General features: G+C 57.9%; 1 protein-coding gene across 4 annotated transcripts in view; it reads left to right on the top strand.

Moving 5' to 3' along the window:
• The window catches only part of SYT2 (synaptotagmin 2), a 120,532-nt gene that overhangs the window by 63,961 nt on the left and 32,636 nt on the right, over positions 1-23,935 (top strand). The window contains exon 1 of one of the 4 annotated variants that reach the window (XM_004481911.4): positions 2,068-2,157. The exons of 2 other annotated variants lie outside the window; for them this stretch is intronic. The gene's annotated coding sequence lies outside the window, so the exon portion shown is untranslated. Of the gene's footprint in view, positions 1-2,067; positions 2,158-23,935 lie in introns of those variants that run through there. One more of the 4 variants, XM_004481910.5, reaches the window with a different exon arrangement.

Below are 23,935 nucleotides of genomic sequence, written 5' to 3'. Positions count from 1 at the left end.
TTTGCAAAAGTCACCGGATCGCCCCATACCCCATTAGAATTTCATGATATAATATATGGGGAGGAAATCGTTTTCAGAAGGAGCAGATACAACCTTACATAAATGCTATATTTTCTGTGATTAGACCGTATTTCACAGACTGAGGGAGGAAAGAGCTGAAAGAGGCAACAGAGGCATTTCTTACGCTGCTCCCGGGCCTGTCCATCCATCCCAGGTGACAAGCGCCCCGCCCTGGTGCGCCGAGATCAGCAGCGGAGGTAGGGGGTGGGGGCATCCCTGGTGTCCTCCGCTGAGCTTCTGACCTTGAGCCCTGGACTCCCAGGTCCCCGTTTCTTATCTGAGGACCAGCAGAGGCGCTCAGGCAGCTCATTCATAACCGCACACATTCACGCACCTTCCCAGCACAGATGCGCCGCCCCAGCCAGGCGTCCCGGCACATGCTTCCTCGCAGGACCGGCAGGCTTGGAAATGCCCGCCTCAGCTTTTTCTGCAGACCAGGGTCCTAGCAACTCGCCAGCTGCTGCCGCGCTAAGGGGAGGCTCCAGCCCAGCAGGGAGCAGCGGGGGCTGCGGCACTGCAGTGGCCCGGCTGCCGGAGCCACGGCGACTGGGTGGGGGGCGTGGGCAGGGGAGGAGGGGCCGAGGAGGGGATTTGCTGCCAGTGTTGGGAACACCCGTGGTTCCTCAGACTCTGGGGATGAGGAGGCCTGGAAAGCCCTGAGAGAGCCCCCCTTCCCTCGCCCTTCCCTGGCATCGCATGTCACACACATACGGGATTTCCAGCAGGGGGTGGCCCTTTCTGGGTCAACCCCCAAACTTGATTCATGATTCCGAGTTTGCAGAAGAGGAGGCAAAGTGGAAGGAGCTGCCGCTGAGGGTGAAGGGGACGCTGAGGGGAGGAGGGCAGGCATGGGTGGGGCTGGGGTCTCAGGGAATGGCTGCTGACCTGACACCAGCAGGAATCCCACCTGGCGTAGCGTCTTAGCAGATGGGTGTTGCGGATTGGGGATGGACCCCGAAGGAGGGGAGGCCTCCTGAGGCTCCCAGTCCCTCCCGCGCCCTCTGGCCTCGTACGGGAAATGCTCGCTCCTCCCTGCGGCGGGGGCGGCGCTAAGCCCTGCCTCCCCCAAGAGGGAGAAAGCGGGGTTGGGGCTGGTGGGGAAGTCCTGGGGTCTTCACCCACAGCGCCTTTGGGGGGTTCCTCTCCAGGAGCCAGGCCCAAGGTCCAGTGTCAGGGGACACCGTTCCTCCTCTCTTCCCAGGGGCCCCTCCACTCCTCTTCCTCCCCTCCCCAAGTGACCCTGGTAGAGTCCCGGGCACCATTCCGACCCCACCGACCCGGGCGCCTGGGGGCAGCAGGCCGTGGGCGCTCTCTGGACCTAAGCCCCCTCCTCTTTCTCCTCCAGGAGCGGCCTTTGTCTCTATCACTCCTCTTCTCTCCCCCTTTTCTTTTCTTCCTCGACTCGGAAAACCCTTCCCCGGATCTCCTGAAGCAAATCGGCTCCCTCCCACCCCTTCGCCAGTTCCCGACAGTGGAGAGGTCCCCCTCCCCGCGGTCCCCTTCCCCAGCCAATCCCCGCACTAGAGAGGCCCGTAAAGCTCGTGGGCGGCGGCGGTGGGGTGGGAGTGTCGCAGGAGGGCGCGGAGCGGGCGGGGACTCCTCCGCAGAGCCGTGGGAGCCCCGCGGGGCTCCGGGCCGCGAGGCCGACCCCGCCCACCCCAAACTTCTCCTAGGCTGCGCCGGGTTGAACCCCCTCTCCCCCACCCCACGTCCCACTCGGGCACACCTCCTCTTCTCCTATCGCCCCTCCCTCCCCTGCTGGGGAAAGTGGGGCGGCAAGGCGGCCCCCCAGCAGCGCGGGTTGCCTGGGGCGGGGGCCCTGCGTCGCGGTTTGCGGGGATCGCCCTCGGAGGGGCTGGCCCGCGCTGCGTGCAGGCGGATGTGAGGAGCATCTCAAGCGGCGGGCGGGGGAAGCGGGATCGGGTTGTTACTACTGCAGAGAGCGAGCGCGCGAGCGCCAGCGAGGAGGGAGCGGGCGGGCGCGGGGAGAGCCGCTGCGGCCCCGCGGCGGCGAGCGCGGAGAGGGCCCCAGACTTCGGGCCCCGACGGCCCCCGCGCGCCGCCCTCTCCACGCGCTCAGGCTGAGCTGCGCCCCGGGTAAGAGGGAGCCCCGGGCGGGGGCACTCCGGGAGGGCAGCCCGTAGTCCCCGGCGAAGCCGCGCGGGGAGCGCCAGCGGCCACCCCGAGGGCCAGGGGCGCGGGTGGCTGCGGGGTCCCCCAGCTGGGACGATCGGACTTTCCGGGCTCGGCGCTCACAGTCGGGTAGACCGAGAGAAGGACTGCGCCCACCCTGGGGCACTGGGCTCCTGAAATCCGCTGGCCTTGGGGTTCCCGGTTAGTCCTGCGGGAGAGGTCCTGAATCGCGTCGGGAACCCCTCGCCCTCGCCCTTTTCTCCTCTGTGGGCGCCTGGGGCCAGCGCGGGGAGAAGGCGAGAGCGGCTTCTGTGCCTCCACGCTGGGACCCGGGAACTCGCGGGGAAGCTGAGGCTCCCGCCGCGGAGAAACCGAGGGAAGGGCGCGGGGGACGGTGGATGAAGTGAGTGTGCGGGGAGAAGTGGGTGCGGAGCGCGTGGGACCCCACTCGCCCCAGCCGCAGTGAGGATGTGCCCAAGGCCCCGCGAGCGCGGACCTGGGAGCCCCCTGGCGCGGAGTGGGGCGCATTGGGGGCGCTGGCGGCGCGCGGGCCCGCTCTGCTTCCGCGCCCCTCGCCCCGCCGCAGCAGTCTAGTCTTGGGGTACACTGGGCGGGGCTGAGCTGGGCTGCGCTGCGCGGCCGCGTCTTCCGCCCCTTCCTCTCCCGGAACTTTTCCATACTCCGGCAAGCGCCGCGGCTTAGCGCGGTTGAGGAACCAAGGTCCCAGGAGTCCTGTCAAGCCGCGGAGCCTGGAGCCACCGATGTGGGGATGAAGTGGGGAAGGTGCAGCTGGGCAGTAGGGGCACATATTCTACCCAATTCGCTGTTGACCTTGGACAAGCTGCTACACCTCTCTGAACCTTAGGATGATGGAGGCACGCAGTGCTCAAGACAGGAATCCGGACGAGGGTGGCGGGGCAGGGGGAAGGGAAGTGCCACGGGCGCGCCTGCCCTGAGCGCTTCGCCTGGGAATCCGTCGCCTCTGGCTCCTGGCCTCTGCTGTGAGCTCCGAGCTCACCTCCGGCGGAGGGTGATGGCAATGTCTCACGAAGAACACAGCACCCCACGGGGAGTCAGGAAGCTTGGATTCGGACCCATCCTATGACCTTGGGCAAACCGCTACCCCCCTGGGCCTCAGTATCTTCACTTAGAATATGGGGGTTGGAGCTTCTGGTAGCTGAAGTCTCTCCCAGCTGCGACACCTGCTGGCCCCAGCGCTGCAGGTGAGGCCGGCTGGAAGGATGGGGGTGGGGTGCAGCCTCCCCAGCGGCATTTCTTCTGTGACAGCCTCTGGAGAGAGGCTCCCCTCCCACTCACTCCCTAAAAGGCAGGGGGCGATAAGACCCTCAGGCTGCTCATCCGCCTCCTCTCCCACTCTCAGACTCTCCAGCCCCGTGGGGAAAATGGTTAGCTTTCCAACACTGCACATCCTCTTTGCAGGGGGTAAAGCTTTCCCTGGGGAAGGGTTCCCAGTGACAAAGAGGACACTGGTGAGCCTGCCCAAAAGTTAAAGGGGGACATAAGCACCCCCGAGGTCAGGCTGTCTACCCCCCTGTCTCCAGGCAGGGCTGCACCCACAAGGTGATGTGAAGGAATTCTCTCTTTGGAAAAGTCTCCACAACAGCAGTGGAGAGCACCACGTGTGCAACGCCAGCCCCGGCCGTCGGAAAGTTCTCTCTTAGCTCGAGCTCTGACTCCTGGGGTGAGCTCTGCTTCAGCTTCGGGAGAGGTGGGCTAATGGTCCTGCACTGGGCCTCTTTGTGTCCTGGAAAGAGTCCTGGGTTAAGACTGGAAGCCCGAGTCTAATTCCAGCCTCAGCCTCCAATATGTGTGACCTTGTGTGACCTTGGGAAAGTCCATTTCTTGCTTTTCTCACTTGTAAATAGAGAGAGTTGAACTAGATAACTTCGCAGGGCACTTTCAACCCTGCAGTTCTGTAACTGCAATTCCGGGTCTGAGTAGCCGGGCCGTGGGCTTAGATGGGGCAGGTGGTCTCCAGGTGGCCGCAGAGGAATTCCCAGTGCACTGCCTCCTCCACAGTGGAGACAAGCTGAGACAAATACTCCATTTAAATGGGGCCTTTCAAGGTCCTGCCCTCGCCTGAGTGAGTCCTCGGGAGACCCTGGCTCTACTGGTTATTAGCTGTGTGACCTTGAACAAGTTACTTTACACCTTTGAGCTTCATTTACTCAGTGGTCAAAAGAGAATGATAATAAAGGTGGTATTTTAGGGTTGTTGTGAGGGATTAAATGGGAAGCACCAGCAAAATGTTTAGTCTAGTGCCTGAGCCCTCCTGGGGTGCTCATTAAGTGTGAGTTATTGTTAATAATGACAACGAAAGCCCTGTAGGACTGGAACAAAGGCCTTGTGGACTTGTAGTGTGATCTTCCCCTCCCACTTCATTCCGAAGCTTCTTTCCCGAGTGGGAATGGGAATAGCAGCAGGCACCAAAATGCATGGAAAAGAGACTGTGTACCGTCTGCAATTCCTCACCCTACTTTACCGGTGTTCTCCCTTCCTCACTCCGCCTAACCTCTGGCTCCTTCTATGGTTGTGACCAAGTGGGCCTTTCACTCCACTCCCTGAGTCCCACTAGTGGGCCTCCAGGAATAAGCCAGCTGAGGTCCAGGCAGGGGTGAGACCGAAGGTCCCTGCCGTGGGTGCCCTGAGGCCCGTCTGCACTGGGGCCAGGGTGGAAGTAGTGGTAGAGCCTCTGGGGGACTCCCAGAGCCAGACCAGATGGGGTGTGCTGGCGGGGAGGCCAGAGAAGGGGCAGGGCCAGGACCCAGGTTTACCCAGGACTCGCTTTGTGACCTTGGACAAGTCACACCCTCCTCTGGGCCTCAGTTTCCTCATTTGTTTAGGAAAGTTTGGTTTGGATGAATCGAGGGTCCTTCTCCCCCTGTTGACCGGTGGCCAGGTGGTCTCTTCGTCAACCTGGGGAGGGGTGGGTGGGTGGTTTGGAGTCATGCAGGCCCCCAGAATATTACTTACCTCTAAAGGAGCTTATGAGGAGGACATCGAAATCATTTCTCTACAACTCCTGGACTAGGAGGAGTTCCTCGTGTGCCATTTGGTGGTGCACCAGGAATGGGCTTTCTGAAGCTCCCCGTCAGCACAGAGGGGGCCTCAGGCTGGAGGAAGGGTAGGAGCAGAGTTCAAAACCCTGCAGGTGTCACAGAGCGCAGGCTTCCCGGGGAAACGCCCGTCTCCGTGGCTGGCGGTGCTCCGGGCCTGACCACGGGGCTGCAGAGGGGAGAGCTGGATCTCTGGCCCCAGGGCGCTGCAGGCCGCGTGTGCGTCTGTCGGAGAGAAGCTTGGACCAGGCTACCCGAAGGCTCCTTCCTGGTGAAGAGGGAAAGCAAGCGTGAGGCGTGACAGCCTTCCTTTCAAGGTTAGTCATGAGAAAAGGGCCATAAAATGAAATCTTTAAAAGGAGGAAGGAGCTGGGGCATCACTGCCCACAGAAGTATTAGGCGAAAGGAACCCTAGAACAAGCTCTGGAAGGGCCTTAGGGACCATCTCATCACGTCTTCTGTTTTAATTATTGGAAAAGTGAGGCTTAAAGAGGGGAAGCAACTTGCCCAGTATCCCACCACATGCTTTTTTTTTCCAGATTGAAACTTTCTTTTTTTTTGTTTTTATTCATTTTTAAAATATTACATTCAAAAAATATGAGGTCCCCATATACCCCCCACCCCCCTCACCCCACTCCTCCCCCCATAGCAACATTCTCCTCCATCATCATGAGACATTCATTGCATTTGGTGTCCCACAGCATGTTGACGGCAGAGATGAGGTTGTTCTCGCACCTGTGGCCTCTCAGCCCAGTGCTCTTCCCCCCATCCTCCCCTTTAAGCACTGAGCAGTTAGTTTTCATCTCTTCTAAAATCAAAGCAGAAGCTAAAATGCCGTGATTGCCACAGAAAGAACATTGGTCACTGACAGGAAGAAACTTCCTGACCTAGATACTGAGATTATGGGCTCAACATCCCCATTTTTCAGATTAGAACACTGAGGTACAAGAAAATTAAAGGACTCGCAAAAGGTTACCCCATCTTAGAGCTGGGGCTTGAATTCCCAGGCCAGTGCTTTCCAGTTACACCCGCTCAGCCACGGCCGCTGCGCTCGGGTCAGGCAGGCCACAGCAGCACGACCGCGGAAATGTGACGGCACAAGCCCTGATGGGCTCGGGAAGGGGAGGGAGGGAGGGCGTGGGGACAGAAAGGCAAAATCAAAGATGGAAAGATAGAAATATTACTTTTACGACCATGCTTTCCTTTCTCGGCTGCCTCCCCTGCTGGCCCCTGCTCTGAGCTGGGAGCTGACAGCCGCCTGCCCTCTGAGAGGAAGGACACAATAGCCGCCCCATTGGTCTCAGTTCCATCGGCAGGGCTGAGTGAAAGAAAGTCAATATTTACCCAGTGGCACAGGACGGGAAATAAGTCTGACTTCGGGGGAGGTGGTGGGGGCAGGGGGGAGTGATTCTGAAAAGAAGGGAGCAGAGCTTAGGGCCTCAGGTGTGGCTAGGGACTTCTAAAGCAGCCTCGGCCTTTGCCGCATTAAATGATGCTTTGTATCTCACAGTGCCTCCGGCCCCATTTGCTTCCACCCTCCTCCCAGCAACCCGATCCCTAATAAATTCCCCCGATTGTTTGGAGCCTCCCCTCCTCCAGCTCCCTGGAGAAAGGGACTTCTGAAGCTGCTGCAGAGAGGCCTTGGGAGCAGATGGCCCATCGAGTGGGGCTCAGGCAAAGCCATGCAGAAGCTCATTCTTTATCTGGGCTGGTGAGCTGAGGGAAAGATGGGGGAAAAGTCCTTGTCAGGTCAAGAGAGGCTGTAAATGATTCCCCCCCCCCCCCCCCCCCCCCCGCCTTTGTTTTGTCATCCTTCAGTTTTTCTCACCTGCGTTCTGTTACCTTGTTCTCGGGTGTTCTGAGGTCCGGGAGGGATTCGGGGGGCGGGGTACAAACGCCACAGATTTTCTTCAACTGAAATGAAATTCTTGAACCCATGGCAGCTGCTGGCTGCTTTAAGGCTTTTTTTTTTGGTGACTGCTGCTTGGTCCTGGAATCGCAGCTTAGCAGTTGAACAAAGGGTGCGTGTGGAAGCAGGAGTGTTTCTTGTATGAGATCATGAGGCGATACTGCAGCAAGAAGGGCTCCTGTGTGGTACAAGGAAGGACTTCCTAAGGTGGAAATCACCAGTTCTTGAGTCTGACAGGTGGGAAGCCATGGAGTGGATCCAGTGAGCTCCTTCCTCTTTTGGGAACGAGCCGGCTTGGACACCTGCTGCCCAAGGCGCCACAGTGACATCCCTAGAGGTCCGACATCTAAGGCTAAACCTGGCCCCATAGCCCGCAGGTTGATCAGCAGGGCTGGCTGTCCTGGAGACCAGTTAGCCCGAGTGACCTTCCAAGCTCTCAGCTTTGCCCCCCAGCATGGGCTGTGAGGCTGAGGGAGGGAAGGACGGACGGGGCAAGGAGAAGGAAGACCCTTGGGCCCGGCTGAGCCCAGCCCACCCTCCTGCTGGGAGGGAGACTGCAGCACCCACCAGCCGCTCCGGCAGGGGAGACTCTCCAGCTGCTGCTCCCAGCGGGCGGGCCACGGCTGCCAGCTCCGGAGCCTGCCTTCAGCCTGCTCCCACTGCTTGCCAGGGGCTGGGCCTTGAGGGCAGCCGGCTGCTCAGGGACAGATTGCCGCCTGTCCCCACGCTCCCCCCCGGATTTAAGGGCACTTCCTGCACCCGCACTCCATCTTGCCCTGGCTCCTTGAGCCCACCACGGACCCCAGCCCACCTCTGGTGGGATTTGGAATGTGCCGATCCTGACTTCAAAGGTGCTCGGCTGTGATGCACAATGGCCAAGGGCACAGATGCTAGGGCCAGGTTCCCGGGTGCAAATCCCAACTCCTCCACACTTCTAGCTGTGGGACTTGGGTCCAGTGACTTAAGCACTTAGTACCTCAGTTTCTCCATCTGTGAAATGGAAATAAAATAATTTATGTGCCAAAGGGTTGAGACGAGGCTTTAACCTGTCAACATACGTACAGCTCCTGGCGCAGTAAGTGTAGCGCACGTGATATTTTGGTGTTTCTTAAAACACTGAAGGGGGGCTTTTGCAGGTGAAGCAGCATAGTGCTGCAGCGGGGGGTGGGGTGAGGCAGTGAAGTGACTGGATTTGATTAGAAAGCTCTAGAATCCAGCGAGTCTACCATTAATGTCCCCATGTGGCGTGGGGCAAGCTATTTCTTCCCGTCTCTGGACTGTAGTTGTCCCCATTTGAAAATGAAGAAAAGGAAGCCTGTCTGGCTCACTTCCCCGGGGTGTCCTGGGGATCACATGGAACAGACAGGGCCGCCTAGGGGATGCACGTCGGCCTCGCTGCCTCAGCTTGGTGACACATGCAACCTTCGGGGCTGAGGCCCTGGCAGGCTGGGCTTCTTTTAAATGGCAGCAAAACTAGTGGGCTTCCCTCCCATTGGGGCCACTTGGATTCTGTGGCCCTGGGCTGCGCCTGGCCCTTTCAGTGTCTGCTCTTTCTCATTTGCCAGGAAAAAGGATGGTGGCTTTGAGCCTTTGAACGCTCCTTAGCAGGAGGAACAGGAGTGTTTTTGGACAAGGTCCGTGTTCAAGCAGAGAGAAGGACAGGAGGAACTCCCCTGCAAACTGGGACCCCCCGGCCTGGGGCCCCTAGACACACCGAGGCGATGCCATCCCTGGGTTGCTGAAAGTGGGAGTGGAGCCCCTTCCCCTTGCCACACATGGCCAGGCTCCCTGCAGGGCGGGGAGGCAGGGACGGGGGCTGCCCCGAAGCAGAAACCTTGATTCAATGTCACTTTAAGCTCTTTTCCTGCCAGGTAAGTCACGGATCCCTGTTGAAAGCACTTTGGCCTCCTCCTTTACTTATTTCTTTCCTGGGGTGGGAGGTGGAGCCAATCCAACTTCTTGACAGTTTGGGGTGATGATTAAGCCAGAGCCCCCCAAGGTCCTGCCAAAGACCAAGGAATGACCGGGCTGCAGAGGCTTAAGCCAGCAACCAGTGATGGCCACGGCCCCATGACCCTCCCGGCTGGTCACTTGGGGTGAGTGGCAAGTAGGGAGAGGGGAAGGGATTTAATTCAGAGTCACTCTGGCCTTTGGAAACATCTGCCTCTGGAGCCCTCCTCAGAGCTGCTTCCCAAATATCATTTTACCAAGAGCTCCAGAGATGAGGTTGCTTGTCTGCGGGCAACCCCAAAACCAGCCATGAGCTCAGGCAGTGAACTCCACTGCCCTGCATCTGCCCCAGAAGGTGTTGGGCATTACTTAGAAGTGTGGCGTTCAGCTCTGCTACCTGTCTCCTCTAACCCTGGCCCTAACGTCAAATCCCTCTGAGTTTCTCCCCACTGGAAGTTGGAAGGATTTAGATTCGGCAGCAGGGAGAACTTCCTGAAGAGAATGGAGACTTTTCCTAAGATACTTCAGGGCAGACCTATTCTGGGCTGCACTAGGTCTTTTGGAGAAGCTGCAGAAAAGAGCCTCCGACTTGGGAGTCCAGCAAAAAATGTCCAAAACCAGACCCTGCAACCTATTAGTGATGTGACCAAGGGGGGAGTTGCTGAGTCCCTCTGAACCCCATCTCCTCATCTCTAAATTGGGATTGATACAACTTCCTTTGTAAGGGTTTGTATTAGACCTGGTTCTGAGTATTTTACCTGGGCTGCCTGGTTTAATTTTCACACAGCTCTATGGGGTAGCTACTATTATTATCCTCATGGGATGGAATGAGGAAACTGAGACTCAGGGATTCCAAATAACTTGTCCACTGACCCTTGGCTAGGAGAGCTAGGATTGCAACCCTGGGAGTCTGGCTTTTAGCTCTTCTACCACCCCGTTCCCAGATGTGGGGTTTAAATGGGGTAAGGTGTGAGAGTGCTCCCAGCCCACTCCTGTCCTCTAGTAGATGCTCAGTAAATGTTCGTTGACTCCTGGAAGCAGAGAAAGAAAAGACCCGAGCCTGCATTCCTCCTACTGACTGGTTCTGTGGCTTTAGGGAGTATGATACGTGGCTTGAGCCTCTCGAGTTTCCCAAGTATATAAAGCTTCCAGCGTGGCACTTAGGTGGAGACAACTTAGACTCAGGGTTGGGGTGGGGATTTTGGGGGGAGGAGTGCACTGTAGGAGAAAGAGCCCTGGATTCTAGCTCAGGCTCTCTTACCGACTTAGAAAGTACCCTTGGAAAAGTCCTTTTCTCTGGGCCTTGGTTTCCCGTCCCTCACAAGAGGCTGGAATAATTGAATCCTAAGGTTCCTTCCAGCTCTGGTAGCCTCTCTAGGTTCTCTGCCTTCTCCCCAGCAGCCTGAGGCCCCAGGAGGCCAAATGCGGGGTGGGTGTCCAAGGCCTCGGGTCGCTGCTTGTACTCACAGGCCAGGTTGGGGCTGGCTGGGGTGCGGGCGGGAAGGCAGGGGCACCAACCTGCTCCTGCCATCTAAGCTGGGAAAGAGCTTTGCACCCTCTTATCCCTCCACTCCTTCTGTTTCCCTTCTTCACCCCCACACCTGAGTCCGGCTTCCTCGGAGTCCACTCCAGCCCTCATGCCAGTTAGCTACCCCATCTGCCTCGGGTGCTTGGCCTGGTTCCTGGTCTTGGGTCATTTATGGGTTCGTTCAGTAGTTGAGCCAGTGATTCCCCTTAGCCTGTGACCCCCCAGATCGCTTTTCCCCACCCTTTGCCCGTGACAGCAGTAATCGCGTTCTCCAAACCCAATCGGCAACACCCAGGCAGGCAGCCACAGCCCCCTGCATCTTCCGCCCTGCTCCCCGTGTCCGGTAACCTTTTCCTGGGTCCCCCCTTTACTCCATATCTGCTGCTTCTTGGAACCTACCAGCCAAAACTCCTACTATGTCCTAGGTACTGTGCTAAGCACATAATATCCAGGACAGCTCAATTAATCTTCCTAAGAACCCTGGGAAGAGAGTGGTGGAGTCAGGAGTGGTTCCATTTTAGGGAAGAGGAAACAAGCTCAGGGCGGGGAAGGGACCTCCCCAGGCCACCCAGCTGGCAGGTGGCAGTGGGAGGACTTGAGCAAAGGCTCTCTAGCCTCAAAGCCTGCACCCCTAGACTGATAGAAAAGGGCTCTAAAGGGGCTTCTGGGGCGTTCCCAGCCCAGGCAAACCAGGCAGGGGCTGGGGGGGCAGGCTCTGCCCCCCTCAGGACAGGCTGTGACCCAGCGCTGTCTTATCTCCTCTTCCCCGCGTGCAGGGCCCAGCAGGGCTCAGGCGTGCGTGTCCGGTGATGCCCGTGAACAGCCTCCTTTGGGCCTCAGTCTCCTCCGTGAGGGGCCTGACCTTCCCAGCAGGCCCGGGCTCCAGGGTTACGCTGGGAGGCCGGGCAGGGGCTCGGCTGCCTCCCTCCGCTGCCTATGGAGTCCTTCTCCCCAGAGTTTGCGGTTCTTGCCTCCGGAATGATGCTCTGGAGTTTCAGGCGTTCCCCCCGCCCCTCCCCAATGCCTGCGAGTCTCACTATTTTTAAGCTCCGTGGGCTTAATGAGCTGCCTGCTATGACACGTCTTCAGCATTCACCTTTTCTCTAATGAACCTCGGAGTGAGCTAGCTGGGCTCCCTTCCCACTTGACAGCTCCCCCCAGCCCCCCCGCCAGGGGCCGGAGCCCCTGCTGCTCACTGAGACCTGCCGTAGGTGCCCCCTCCTGCCTGGTGCTGGCGACACTGGATTCCGGGCTCTTGGAAACTGGCCGCTTCTCCCGTGCCACCCCTCGGTCTTTATTTCCCCCCATCCTACCTCCCCCCTCCCCATTCCTACAAGCGCAGTGATATTGCAAAGGCTGAGCGCCTTGAGGACAAACTGCCTGGAGGGCGGGCAGGGCATGGGTGAGCCAGGCCAGGTGGCAGCAGAGGGTGGGATGGAGGTGTCATTGATTTAGAGGCCCTCGGGGGTGGAAATGGGACCTTGAGGTTCACTGCATCCTCCGTCTGAGTCCCGTCTATGACATCACTTCCAGGAGTGCTCTAACCTCAGCTTGAATACCTCCAGTGACAGGGCACTCATTACCACAGGAGGTTGCTGGCTGTGAAAAGTCTCCCGCATTTTGAGCCTAAGCCTACCCTCCCGGCCCACTGGAGCAGGTGTGCCTTCCACCCTCCCTGCTGCTGGAGGAGGAGAGGGGAAGCAGAGGAGATGCAGGTGGCCGGCACGGCACGGGGCCCTGGGCACGGGCGGAGGCACCGCTGGGCCCCGAGACGTGGTGTGACTCTCTCCTCTGAAGTGGCTTTGCCTGGGCGGTGGAGCCCCAAGAAGACCCAGGATGGCCATGGGGGGCGCTGAGGTGAACCCTGGGAGCCTTTCCTGTCTCAAGTGTGCGCAGCGCTCGGCCGTGTGGCAGCAAATCAGAAACGCTGCTGAGATGTCAATCACAGGCCGTGGGGTCTGATCCAAGCCAGACTGGTTAGAGCTGCAGCTTCAGGCAGGCAGCATGCGACAGGACGCCGACACCTCCTGGCCCCGAGCCCTGGGTGCACAGCCCGCGCCCGCCCTCAGGATTTGCTGGCTCGGAGGGGCACTGGACTGGGAGCCAGGCCCCGCCCTCTAGCTCTGTGACCCTCCGGGCGAGCACTTCCCCAGCTCTTAGTTTCCTCAGCTGTGCCGAGGTGGACCTTCCGAACTGATGTGGGGCGGGGGGGGGGGGGGGGGGGGGGCAGGTACTGCTGGCGCGGAGGTCACCAGGAGCCACGTAGTGGGGACACACCTCTGTCCCCCTCCTGTCTGCCACTCCTCTGGCCCAGAGCAGGGAGCCAGGAGCCCTGTGTGTTTCACTCGAGCCAGGGCAGGTGCCCGTTCTGCGGCGCGTGCTGCGCAGTGGTGGGTGTAGAAGGTGCCTCCGCACTGGGGAGGCTTCTCCTGGCCCAGTCAGGCTCCAGGGGGCAGGTTCCAGAAGCCAGGGGGCCTCTCGAGCCAGGCCCTCACTTTCCCAAGTCAGCATTATCCCTGCGTCCCAGGGAGGCCGTGGTGGCTGAGTGGGCCCAGCATTCCTCACCAGGCCATCCCTGATAGATCTGTCTTTTCCCTGGAACTGGCCAGGCCCCTTGGGAGCCCATTCTTGTCTCCCCTAAAGCCTTGGCTCAGGGCTCCTCTTCCAGGAAGCCTCCCCGGAGTGGCGCTCCCTGGCTCTTTGCTCCTTTGCTCTTTGGTCCCTCTGCAGGAGGACATGTGCATCACAGGGGAAGCAGGTTGGCAACTGTGCACAGGCCCTGGGAGGGCCCAGGCCCCCTCCCCCTGTGTGACCTCCAGCACCTAACCACGCGCTGGGGCTGGAGCTGCCTGATCAACCCACAGCTCTTTCTCCTCTGCACACGGCTTTGTAAAATTATTATTAACCTACGACTTACAACATTCAGTGAAATGCACAATGTATTGGTATATACACCTGCTTGAACGCCAGAGAAGCTCCCCAGAAGGCTCCCTGCACCCCCTCTCAGTCACTGTCACCCCACAAACATGGCCACTCTTCTGAACGCTGTCACCATAGGTTGGTTTTCTCCTCTTCCTGGTTTCCCTCCCATTCCTGGCCATTCTTTGGTCTCCCTTGTATTTCCTTTTCCCCCATGAGTCCTTTAAATGCTCACCAAAGCCCACCTTTGGCCCTCTTCTTATGCCTACACTCTCTCCAGGTGACTTGTGTGTCCCCCCCTCCCTCCTGCCACCTGTGCTATCGACTCCAGAACCACAGCCCCACTCTCCTGAGCAACTCACCTGCCCACCCAGCTGCCCTGGGCATCTCCACTGGGGTGCCCCGTGGGCATGGCTAGGTTTCAGCTTGAGGAATCTGGCCTACCCAACCTTATCTCTATGCATGTCAGTTTTGTCACCTGTAGGATGGGAGTGGTTGCTAGGGGAAGGGTAGCCAGACTCTGGTAACTTCTACAGGGGCAGGGGGTACAGTCAGATAGCCATGCGTAAGAACCTGAAAACCTGAGAACCAAAGTGGAGGTACGTACAGTAGCCACCATCCAAGAAGCAGGCAAAGGCTGAGAGATGGACAGCAAGAGTATCTGGGAGGACAGCCTGGAGGTGGGGGTAAGGCTTGGGCAGTATTTGTATACAGAGGCAGGAAAGAAGCCAAGGAGGTCCTAATGGCCCGAAAGAGAGGACTTGGCCCACAGTTGGGTCTCAAAAGGGCTGGTTTGGCTGGAGCCGAGGGTGTAGGTGGGAGGAAGACGGTTTAAGAGAGGCTGCTGGTGCAGGGGCCTGGGTTCTCTTAGAAAGTAGGAAAAAGGGTGCTGAGCCTGAGCTGGCCATAGCAGGGTGGTTTGCAGAGCCCCACCCTGCCTCCTTGTGTGCTCCTTGCAGGTCCGTTCCCAGCCCTGCTCAGCAAAATTTATGGACACAACGTAATGCCATACACGTTGTTCCTTAGCCTCAATCCGCCTGAGGCAGATCCTATGAGCATTCCCATTTTACAGATGGAGAACTGAGACCCCGGGAGAGTTCACAACCTGCCTGGTCACAGGGCTAATAAAAGGAGGCGCCGAGGCCTGAACCCAGCCTGTCCATCCCAGTCCACTCCACGCTACTCTGCCCGGTGCTTCTACAGTGCCCGGTGCCCGGTGCCAAATGCCTTCTCCAGGCACTGTCTCCTAGATCCCTGAGTAATTCCTAGTTGGGACTTAACAATTAGGAACTTCCCCCCACCTCTCCCCTCTTCTGGTCTGTTGACATTTTGAGGCCACCGAGTGGGATAATCTCCGGGCCCCATTTCTCATCTCTGCTCTTGCCCCCAGGTCAGGCAAGAGGAAGTTGAAGTTGGCCTCTTAAGGGAACCTAATTGTGCCCCTGGGACTTGCATGACCCACTTTAGCTTCCCGAGACCACGAGCTGTCAGAGGTGTCCGCGGTAACGGGCATCGCAGTCTGAGGAACGAGTGGCACATCTGCTTGCCCCGCGGGGCCTGCCCCGAGTCTGGGAGGAAGAGGTGCTCAGGGAAATGGCCAGCCGGGCTGTGTCCTCCTCAGCTGACGCCCTCCCTGGCTGCTGGCTCCTGCTGGCTTCTGACCCCTTCTAGCTTGGCCCAGAAAAGAAGCACTCTGCTGCCTGGAGGGGCAGCTCTTTCCATCCTATGCGGAAGGGGCAACGTCCATCCTATGCGGAAGGGGCAACGGCACATGATGTGAGCGGGCAGCCTCTCTCAGACCTGCTTAGCATCAGTTTCCTCCTCTATAAAATGGGTGTAACAGTACCCACCTCAGCGGGCTGAGGCGTAAATGAAACGCAGGGTCTGGCACTTAGTAGGACATCTGGTAGTGTTTCCTTTCTCCTCCTGGCACATATCCCCACCCCTGGGGCCAGGGCATTCGTGAAATCGCCCCCCCCCCCATAGACCTATTTTCCCAGCGTTTTGGAGAAGTGTGTTGGGTTGTTGGTTCAGAAGGAAAGAGCCCTGGGCTGGGTGCCAGGAAGTCAGGGTTGAAGTTTGCAGTGGGGCCTTGGGCAAGTGATCTGAGCTCCGGCTGCATCCCCCAGTGAATTGCTGAGGATCCGTTGGACTTTTTTTCATCTCCTATTCCCAGCACTTAACGCAGAGCCTGGCATAAGACTTGGGGGAATAAAGGGCAGTGAGGATCGGATGAAAGGGTGGATTTTTAAAAAGTAAACACGCCGGGGGTTATTTTCAAGGTTGGTCAAGGAAGACAACCTCTGCCCTTCCTCCCCTCGCCCTTCCTCAGCCTGTGACTCCCTGGAGGGTCTGCGCTGCCCGGCCCACCACCCCCACCGCCTTCCCGAGGGGCCCAGCGCCCTCCCGCCCAGAGGCCGCCCATTTATCTGCGTCTGGTTGAGCACGGCCTGACAGCAGGCCTGGCCACCACCAACCGACGACCATCAGGACCCCGGGTGTGAGGGTCTGACTTTGACAGGTGAGCCCTGCGCTTGGGGTCACCTCTCAGAAACAGAGAGCTCAGGGGGACAGGTTGCCGGAGGGAGGGCAGCACCTCCCCGTAAGATGCCACCATCTCCTTGGTTCCTGATGCTGGGCCAGGGCCGGCAGGAAATGCAGAGATAAACAAGCCTCACTCCCACCTGGTAGCCCTCACCGTGCACAGGGAGACGCGCGGCTGACACCAGGCAGCAGTGACGCAGCCCCTGGGAGAGGAACGTCCTGAGACTGGGGAGAATTCTGGGCCTCCAACTCCCGGGCCGCGCCGTCTGCACCTCCCCGCGTCCTCCTGGATGGAGCCTGGGCTGGTGGTCAGAATCCCCCACTCGGCTCGCAACGTGGCCCCCGTCCTGGGGGGTGCGAGGGCTGACCTTGTCACGTGGGCAGGTGGAGCCTGCCCCCCTGCAGGAGGACGAAGGGAAGAAAGCTACTGTTTGTTGCGGGCCCCTGGTGCCAGCGCGCGTTGCCTGCTTAATGCGCGGGGCCGGCAGCATCGCCCTCTGTCTGCAGTGGAGGAAGGCTGCTCTAAGCCCACCTTCTCGTCTCTCCCCACCATGCCTTGCTGCCGTGTTCAGAGGTAAACATCTTTCAGCCTCTCAGGACAGCACGTCTGGAAGGCTGAGGGGCTCCCCTGGGGGTGCAAAGCCACTTTCTGAGGGATGGAAAGACGGGGAGAGAAACCAGCTCTCCTGACACCCAGGTGGGCCCCAGACCTCAAGCGGCCTTTGCAGGTGGAGAACCCCCCCACCTGGGTGGCGCAGGGACAGAGGGTGGCTCTGGTTTTGTAAGGTGACCGTCTGCGCGCAGGGCACTGAGATGTGGCCCTGGTTTCCTGGCCAAGTGGCGGGGCCCCGAGACCCCCAGTTCTCCCTTCCCCAGGGCCTCTCACGTCCCGCACAGGGCCATCTCACACCTGCTCACGCACGTGTTTACACACTTGCTTACACACATGTTCGCACCCTGCACCCCCCACACGCAGGCACTTCCGCGCCTCTGCAGGGCCTGAGGTGGGGAGAGGCCCCCCTCGGTGCTGCCAGCGCCGCGGGGCAGAGGCGCTGACGCTCTGCTCCATTACTTGGGCAATGGAGCCTCCCTCTGCCTCCAGCCCCGCACCGGTGGCCCGCCGCCTCCCCTTCGGGCTGTGAGCATTGAGTTGGGGCCAGGGGCGCGGTGGGGTTGGGGGGCGCGGTCTCAGGCGGCTGCGGGTAGAGACGGCGCCGAGGGCAGGCTGCAGTCACCTAGGCCGACGGCAGGGGGCGCCGCTAGCTCTTGCCTAGCCAGGCCCCCAGGAGGACGCGGGAATTGGGGTGCGAGGCTTCTCGTCTCTAACTTGCTTTCTCAAAGCGATTGAGGGCACCCGTCATCCTGTCGTAACTCCTGCCACTTCCTCCCTCTTCCACCAACCGCAGCAAACCCACACGCACATTAAAAGGCATTCACTTTTATTCCAAACCTCCAAACCCCGGTCCCTGAGTGGGGCAGTGCTTAGCAGAGCTAGTGTGTTCAGAGCTTGTAACGTTTAGTCAGGAAGAAGATGCATCAATTTTTTATGGTTTTTAGCTCAAAATGAAGATGTGCATCTGGTATGAAGGCTAGCAGGGGACCGTGTTGCAGAGCGCCGGGCGTTTCACATGTGGCAGAGCTGCACACACGGACCACAACAACCCCATTGATTTGTGACAGTTAATCATGGCTAAGCCACAGAGCTGCTCTTCTCCAGCAGAGGTACCCCCTGCACCCTAAGAAACCAGGACCCCTCTTTGGAGCACTGGACAGGAGTGCCCACTGCAGAGCCTCCCCAGCCCCCTGGGTCCCAGCCCCCAGGCCTGCCTCTCAGAACATGCACACACCCGCATCTGCAGGGCTTTAGGACACTTGGGGGGCAGACCCCCTGGGGCCCAACTGGTGCACCCCCTCCACTCTTCCCATAACCAGCAACCTGCCATCTCTTCCCTCGGTCATCCACTCAGGATCCTCCCAAGCATCCTGAGCCCCCGCCAGCGGGAGCCCCAGCCTCTGCAGAGGCTGGGGAGTGGGGGCTCTGGACCAAGGCCAGTTCTCAGAGGAGGAGGGAGCGCAGCAGGTCTGGGGGTGGCTCGAGGGAGGCCCCTGGGCTGGCAGCAGCTGGAGCCCCAAGCAGCCGCCCCGGACTGGCCGGGCCACTGGGCTGTGACTCAGCAGCTTCTCCTCCCGCTGCATGCAGTGCGCTGCGGCATTAACTCTCTCCGGGGAGACTGGACTGCAGCTCCTCTCCCCACTGGGGTGATGGGGCTCTTTTAAGTTGTGACTGGGCCCGGGTGCCCAGATGGTGGGGTGCCAAGCGACTCAGCCTCAGAAATTCCTTCATCTTCAGGCCTGGCCTGACAGGGTGTCCGTCTTTCCTTAACCAGTCCTCACCCCCTCGCCTCTGCACCCCTTGCACGCTGCAGGAGTTAGCCAAGAAGGAAAATGGCAGCAACCGGACAGCCGGGCCAGGAAGGGGTGGGGGTGGGTGAGGGGCAAAGAGAGAGAGTCGAGGCAGTGACAACTCACACTGCTCTGCCACCAGTTAGCTATTTAATCTGTGCAGCTTGAACCATCACGTCTCCTCTGGGACTTTGGTTTCTTTACTTTTCAAACAAGGGCTTTGGACTGCGTTATCTGCAAGGTTCCTGCAGCTCTCGCGGTCCAGGATTTTATTTGTCTGTGATTTAAGAAACGCACACCTGGAGTCTAGGTTCAGAGAGGAAGAATCCCTGGCAGGTGTGCATTGCCGCGGGGTTTACAGGGTCTTACGGGCCTTACGCAGGCGCCTTCTCCTTTGATCATGGCATCCGCCCTTAAGGTGAGCAGAGCGGGGATGGTTAACCTCCAGCTGCAGTTCAGGGGAGCTAAGAAACAGGCCTGAGGCTGTTGATTCTGAACCCCAGGACTGTTGCCTCCACCGAGGTCTGAGATTTGCTGATCTCTGCCTACGTGCAAGAGAACGGAAATGTCTGTCTTGCAGCAGGAGAGATGGGGGTTAGACACTGGGAAGGACCTTGCAACTCCCAGGAACTCTGGTGTGGGCAGCTTCCCAGAGCCAGCGGAGAACAGTCTCTGCTTCCTCTGTCGTGAGGGGTGGCAGCCTTGCTTCGAAGCAAAGACATTCGTGGAACTGATACTGAGCAAAAGCAGATTCTTTTCTCTTGGTGCATCTTTGAAGCCAGTTCCTGAGACACCAGGGTTTCAAAGAGAGAATTTACTTGGTTGTGCAAGCAAAGGAGCACAGTAGCCTCATGGCCCAAAACTGCCTCCCTGATCGGCAGAAATTCTTGCATTTTATAACATTGGGGTGCTAGTGAATAATTGGGGTGGAGCTGGACACAGGTTCCTTCATTAATATTAAGGGGCTGAACAGGACGGACTGGGGGGGGCAGCAAACGAGGGTCAGTCACAAGGATTTGGGGAGGGGTATACAGAATGAAGTGTCCCAAGGTCTTTCACAGGGCTCTTAAACAGAGGAGGGGGAGGCATTCCCATCCCAGTATCAACCCAATCCATAAGCCAGGGTGAATTCCACCCAGGATTACCATCTCCAACGTGAGCCTTCCCGAGAGCGAGGGCAGGCCACAGTGCCGTAAACAGCGGTGAGCTTCAGTGACCTCGGGTATTAACCTTTTGTTATTTTGTAATATAATGACTTATTAATTTTTAACCCTCTATTAACAGAACCACCCTGGAAGGCCTATCAGGAACTCACAAAAATGGGAAATTTATTTTCAAGATGAGCTAGAAAATTCATTCATTAAAACTTTATCCTCTGCTTCCCAGGACCACATGTTGGACTGGAGCATTGGTGCAAAAAACAAAGACATAAATTTATCCTTAAGTGTTGATCTTTTAGCCTGCTAGCTTTGGGGAGAGGGATCTTGGTGTTTAACCCATTTCCGTCTCATTACTTTGGCTCCTGCAAATACAATGTGGGGAAAGATGAAATAAGTTGTATCCAGTCAGCTCTCCATTAGCTGCATTAATTGAGGCGGGCACTGAGTGGGGTAATTCACAGAAGTGTGTGTCCCCAAGTCACAGTTAATGGGTTGGGGACGGCAGTGGTGGGGAGTGTGTGAGCATGCTTTTTTGCCGTTGTTGTGGTTTGCGTCTTTTAGGAGGTGCTCAGGATCGAACCCAGGGCCTCATACGTGGGAAGCAGGCACTGCATCTGCTCCCCGATGTGTGTGTTTGTGCACATGTGTTATGGGGATGATGGATGAGGATCCAACATTCTCGTCTTTGATGTGGGGTCAAGATTCCATTTTGGAATGAGTCTCATCTGGGAGGACATCGAGCAAGAGCCTAAATGCAGAACAGTCTAGAACTTCTGTGACTGTGTGTAAGGCCATCTCATGCTGCCTTCTGCTTCGAGCCTAACTCTCTTTTCATCTACACAGCTGGTTACTGTCAGTCAAGTCTCCCTGTAGTCAATGCCCAAAGACTTCAGCTAAGCTCGGAGCACCTCCGGGTTTTTGAAGTTAAGGAAGGATAAAGCTTCTCGACCCGTGTTGCCTCTGCTTATTATGATGGCGCTCTCCGGGGAAGGGGTGCCCCTCAGCCCCTGCACTCCCCAGGGGGGTGGTACTTGGTGCATCCCAAGGCTCGCTGTTCAACACCTCCCTAATACCCCTCCTTGGTCCTGTTTCCTACCCTGAGAGACAGACCTCTTCCTTTGGTTTTGGTGCTACAGGACTGAGGGAAAAAACGAGGTCAACCAGGTTATCACCTGCCCCCCAACACCGCACCCACCCATCCCAGGTCAAATGGGACTTAGAGGCAGTTGATTCGGGCTGAGATCCCAGCGTGGTCCAGAGACTCTGCAAGGACTCAGGCCACACCCCCGCCTCGCCCTGGCCCCTCCCTGCCTAGCAGCTCCCAGCCTGGAGAGGACAGGGGTCCAGCAGAGCTTGGAATGACCACAAGGCTTTGCTGTGCTCTAGTTGAGCTGTAGGCCTCGGGGGGGAGCGGTGGGGTGCTCGGGGGAGCTTTGCTGATGGGTGGGGAGTGGAAGCTATAGCCCAGCGGTGGGAGGGGGCTCCTCACAACCCACCCCCTACTCTCACAGGGACCCGTTTGCCCGGCCTGGACAGATGGACGGCAGCCAGTGGGCTGGGGGAGAAGGGGAGACCCATGCAGATTCTCCCCCCAACCTAGGGCCTAGCTTTGAGTCCATCCTGCTCCTCTAAGGTAGTTCCCACTACTGGAGACTCCCCTCCTGAGGGCTGGGCTCTCTCAGCCTCACCCATGGGAGATAGAGCGTGAAGAGCAGGAGACTTGAACTTGGGCACATGTTGGCTCGAATCTTGACACTGACTAGGTGTGTGACGTTGAGCAGCTGGCTTAACTCTGAGAATGTGCCTGATCTCTGACATGGACTGAAGTTTTTTGGTACCCTCCCAGGCGGATTAAATGAGATAATCTGTGGAAAGCGCTCAAACCGAGCGAATGCACACATGGTGAGCGCTCACTCAAGGAGCCGTGATTAGTAAACCATGGTGGCCTCCGGTTTCCTTCTGCCATTCCTGAAGCACCCTTTGATGGAAGTGGGCTGGAGGGCATCATCGGCCGTCAGAGTCCTTGGAGGCTTCTTGTACTTCCAACAACTTGTCTTGGGATTCGAACTCCTCCAGCAAGTCTTTCCTAATTACTTAGAAACTCGTTTTTCAGAGTGTGGCCCACTGACCCCCTGCTTCAGAGTAAACTAGAATACTTATTTAAATGCAGAGTCCGGGGCCATGCAGCCACACTGAGTTAGGCTTTGGGGGATGGGGCACAGTGGCAAGGGCTCTGTATTTTAGCAGGCTCCCCAGGAGGTTTTTTGTTTTGTTTTGTTTTGAGGAACCGAGGGCCAGAGATTGAACCTGGGACCTGGGATGTGGGAAGCCGGTGCTCAACCACTGAGCCACATCAGTTCCTCTGAGTTGTTTTTTCATTTGTTTTGCTTGTTGTTTGTTTGTTTGTTTTTTTAGGAGGCACTGGGAACCAAACCCAGGACCTCCCATGTGGGAAGCAGGCACTCAACCATATGAGCCACATTCACCTCACCCCCTCGTTGTTTGCTCTTGCTGTGTCTGTTCGTCTTCCTTGTTTCTTTCAGAGGCACCAGAAACTGACCCTGGGACCTCCAATGTGGGAGGGAGAGGCCTAATTGCTTGAGCCACCTCCATTCCATGCTTTGTTGTGTCCCTCATTGCGTTTTTCTTCTTGTGTCTCTTGTTGCGTCAGCTTGCCAAGCCTGCCCGTCATGCCAGCTCGCTGTCTTGCTCGTCCTCTTTAGGAGACGCCAGGAACCTCCACTCCTTGCTTTGTTGTGCCTCTCATTGTGTTTTTCTTCTTGTGTCTCTTGTTGCATCAGCTTGCTGCACCGCCTGTGGCTTGCTGTCTTCTTTAGGAGGCACTGGGAACTGCACCATGGACCTCCCGTGTGGTAGGTGGGAGCTCAATCGCTTGAGCCACATCTGCTTCCCCCCAGGAGGTTTTGATGTGGTCCAAGCCTGAGGCCCCAGAGCTCTGCAGGTGAGGAGAGCCTCCCCTCAGAGCCTCCCTTGGCGCGTGCCCTCCACACAGGCCTCCCAGCGCCCCCTCCTCAGGCCTTGACTGCAGGCCCAGCAGGCCTGGAGCGGCCTGGCAGTCCCCTTGGATGGCTGGGTCGATGCGTGGCCCTGCGGGGTCTTGAGCCTTCTCTGCCTAGTGGTGCCATTTCCTGCTTTCCTGCTTGGTTGCTTCTGACCACACAGAAGAGTTTACTCTGTCCTGGGCCCCCCCAAATCATTTATCATCCTCAGTCCTTGCAGCTGGCACCTTCCCAAGGCCTGCAGCCTCAAGCCACAAGGGGAGCAGCCCTGGAGCTGGAGATGCTGCGGGCCACTGTCTCCGGCTCCTCCTGGGAGTCTTGAGGGCAGGTGCCGAGTTTTCAGCATCCCTGTGTCCTTAGCTTCTGGCGGAATAAGGGGATGAGAAATACCTGCCCCAGAGGCTTATCCAGAGAGAAGACGAAAGGTTTTTTGTTGTTGTTTTTAAAAACAAACTCTTTTTTCTGGTCTTTATTTTTTGATGTTACATTAAAAAAATATGAGGTCCCCGTATACCCCCCCACCCCCCTCACCCCACTCCTCCCACAACAACCTCCTCCAACATCATGGGGCACTCACTGCACTCGGTGAACACATCTCTGAGCACTGCTGCATCACATGGTCAATGGTCCACATTTAAGTTTATACTCTCCCCCAGTCCATCCAGTGGGCCATGGGAGAACACACAATGTCCAGTAACTGTCCCCGCAGTACCACCCAGGACACCTCCAAGTCCTGAAAATGCCCCCACATCACATCTCTTCTTCCCACTCCCCACCTCCAGGAGCCATCACGGCCACTTTCTCCACCTCAGTGCCACATTTACTTCCATCACTAATCACACCAATTCCAGAATAGAGCATCAGCAAGTCCACTCCAATCCATACTCCACTCCTCCATTCTGTGGACCCTGGGATGGCTATGTCCACTCTACCTCTGTATCAAGAGGGTGCTTAGATTCCACTTGGATGATGGATGCAGTTCTCCTGTTTGCAGTTGCAGGCACTCTTGGCTCCCTGGTGTGGTGGTTGACCTTCTTTACCTCCCTATTAGCTGGCTGGGGTAAGTCCAATAAACCAGAGGATAGGAGTTGCAAGTCTGTTGAGGCTCAGGGCCTGGTTATCACATGGACAGTCCAGAGATTCAGGTCCCCTGAGTATACACTAAACCCCAGCGCCAACCACAGGTCTGGTAAAAGTGACAGGAGAGGCTTGTGAACCAAGATCACATCTCA

This window comes from Dasypus novemcinctus, chromosome 13 (assembly GCF_030445035.2).
Source record: "Dasypus novemcinctus isolate mDasNov1 chromosome 13, mDasNov1.1.hap2, whole genome shotgun sequence".
Lineage (NCBI taxonomy): Eukaryota > Metazoa > Chordata > Mammalia > Cingulata > Dasypodidae > Dasypus > Dasypus novemcinctus.
Note: the sequence above shows the minus strand (reverse complement) of the source record. Positions and strands in the feature narration are given on the sequence as shown.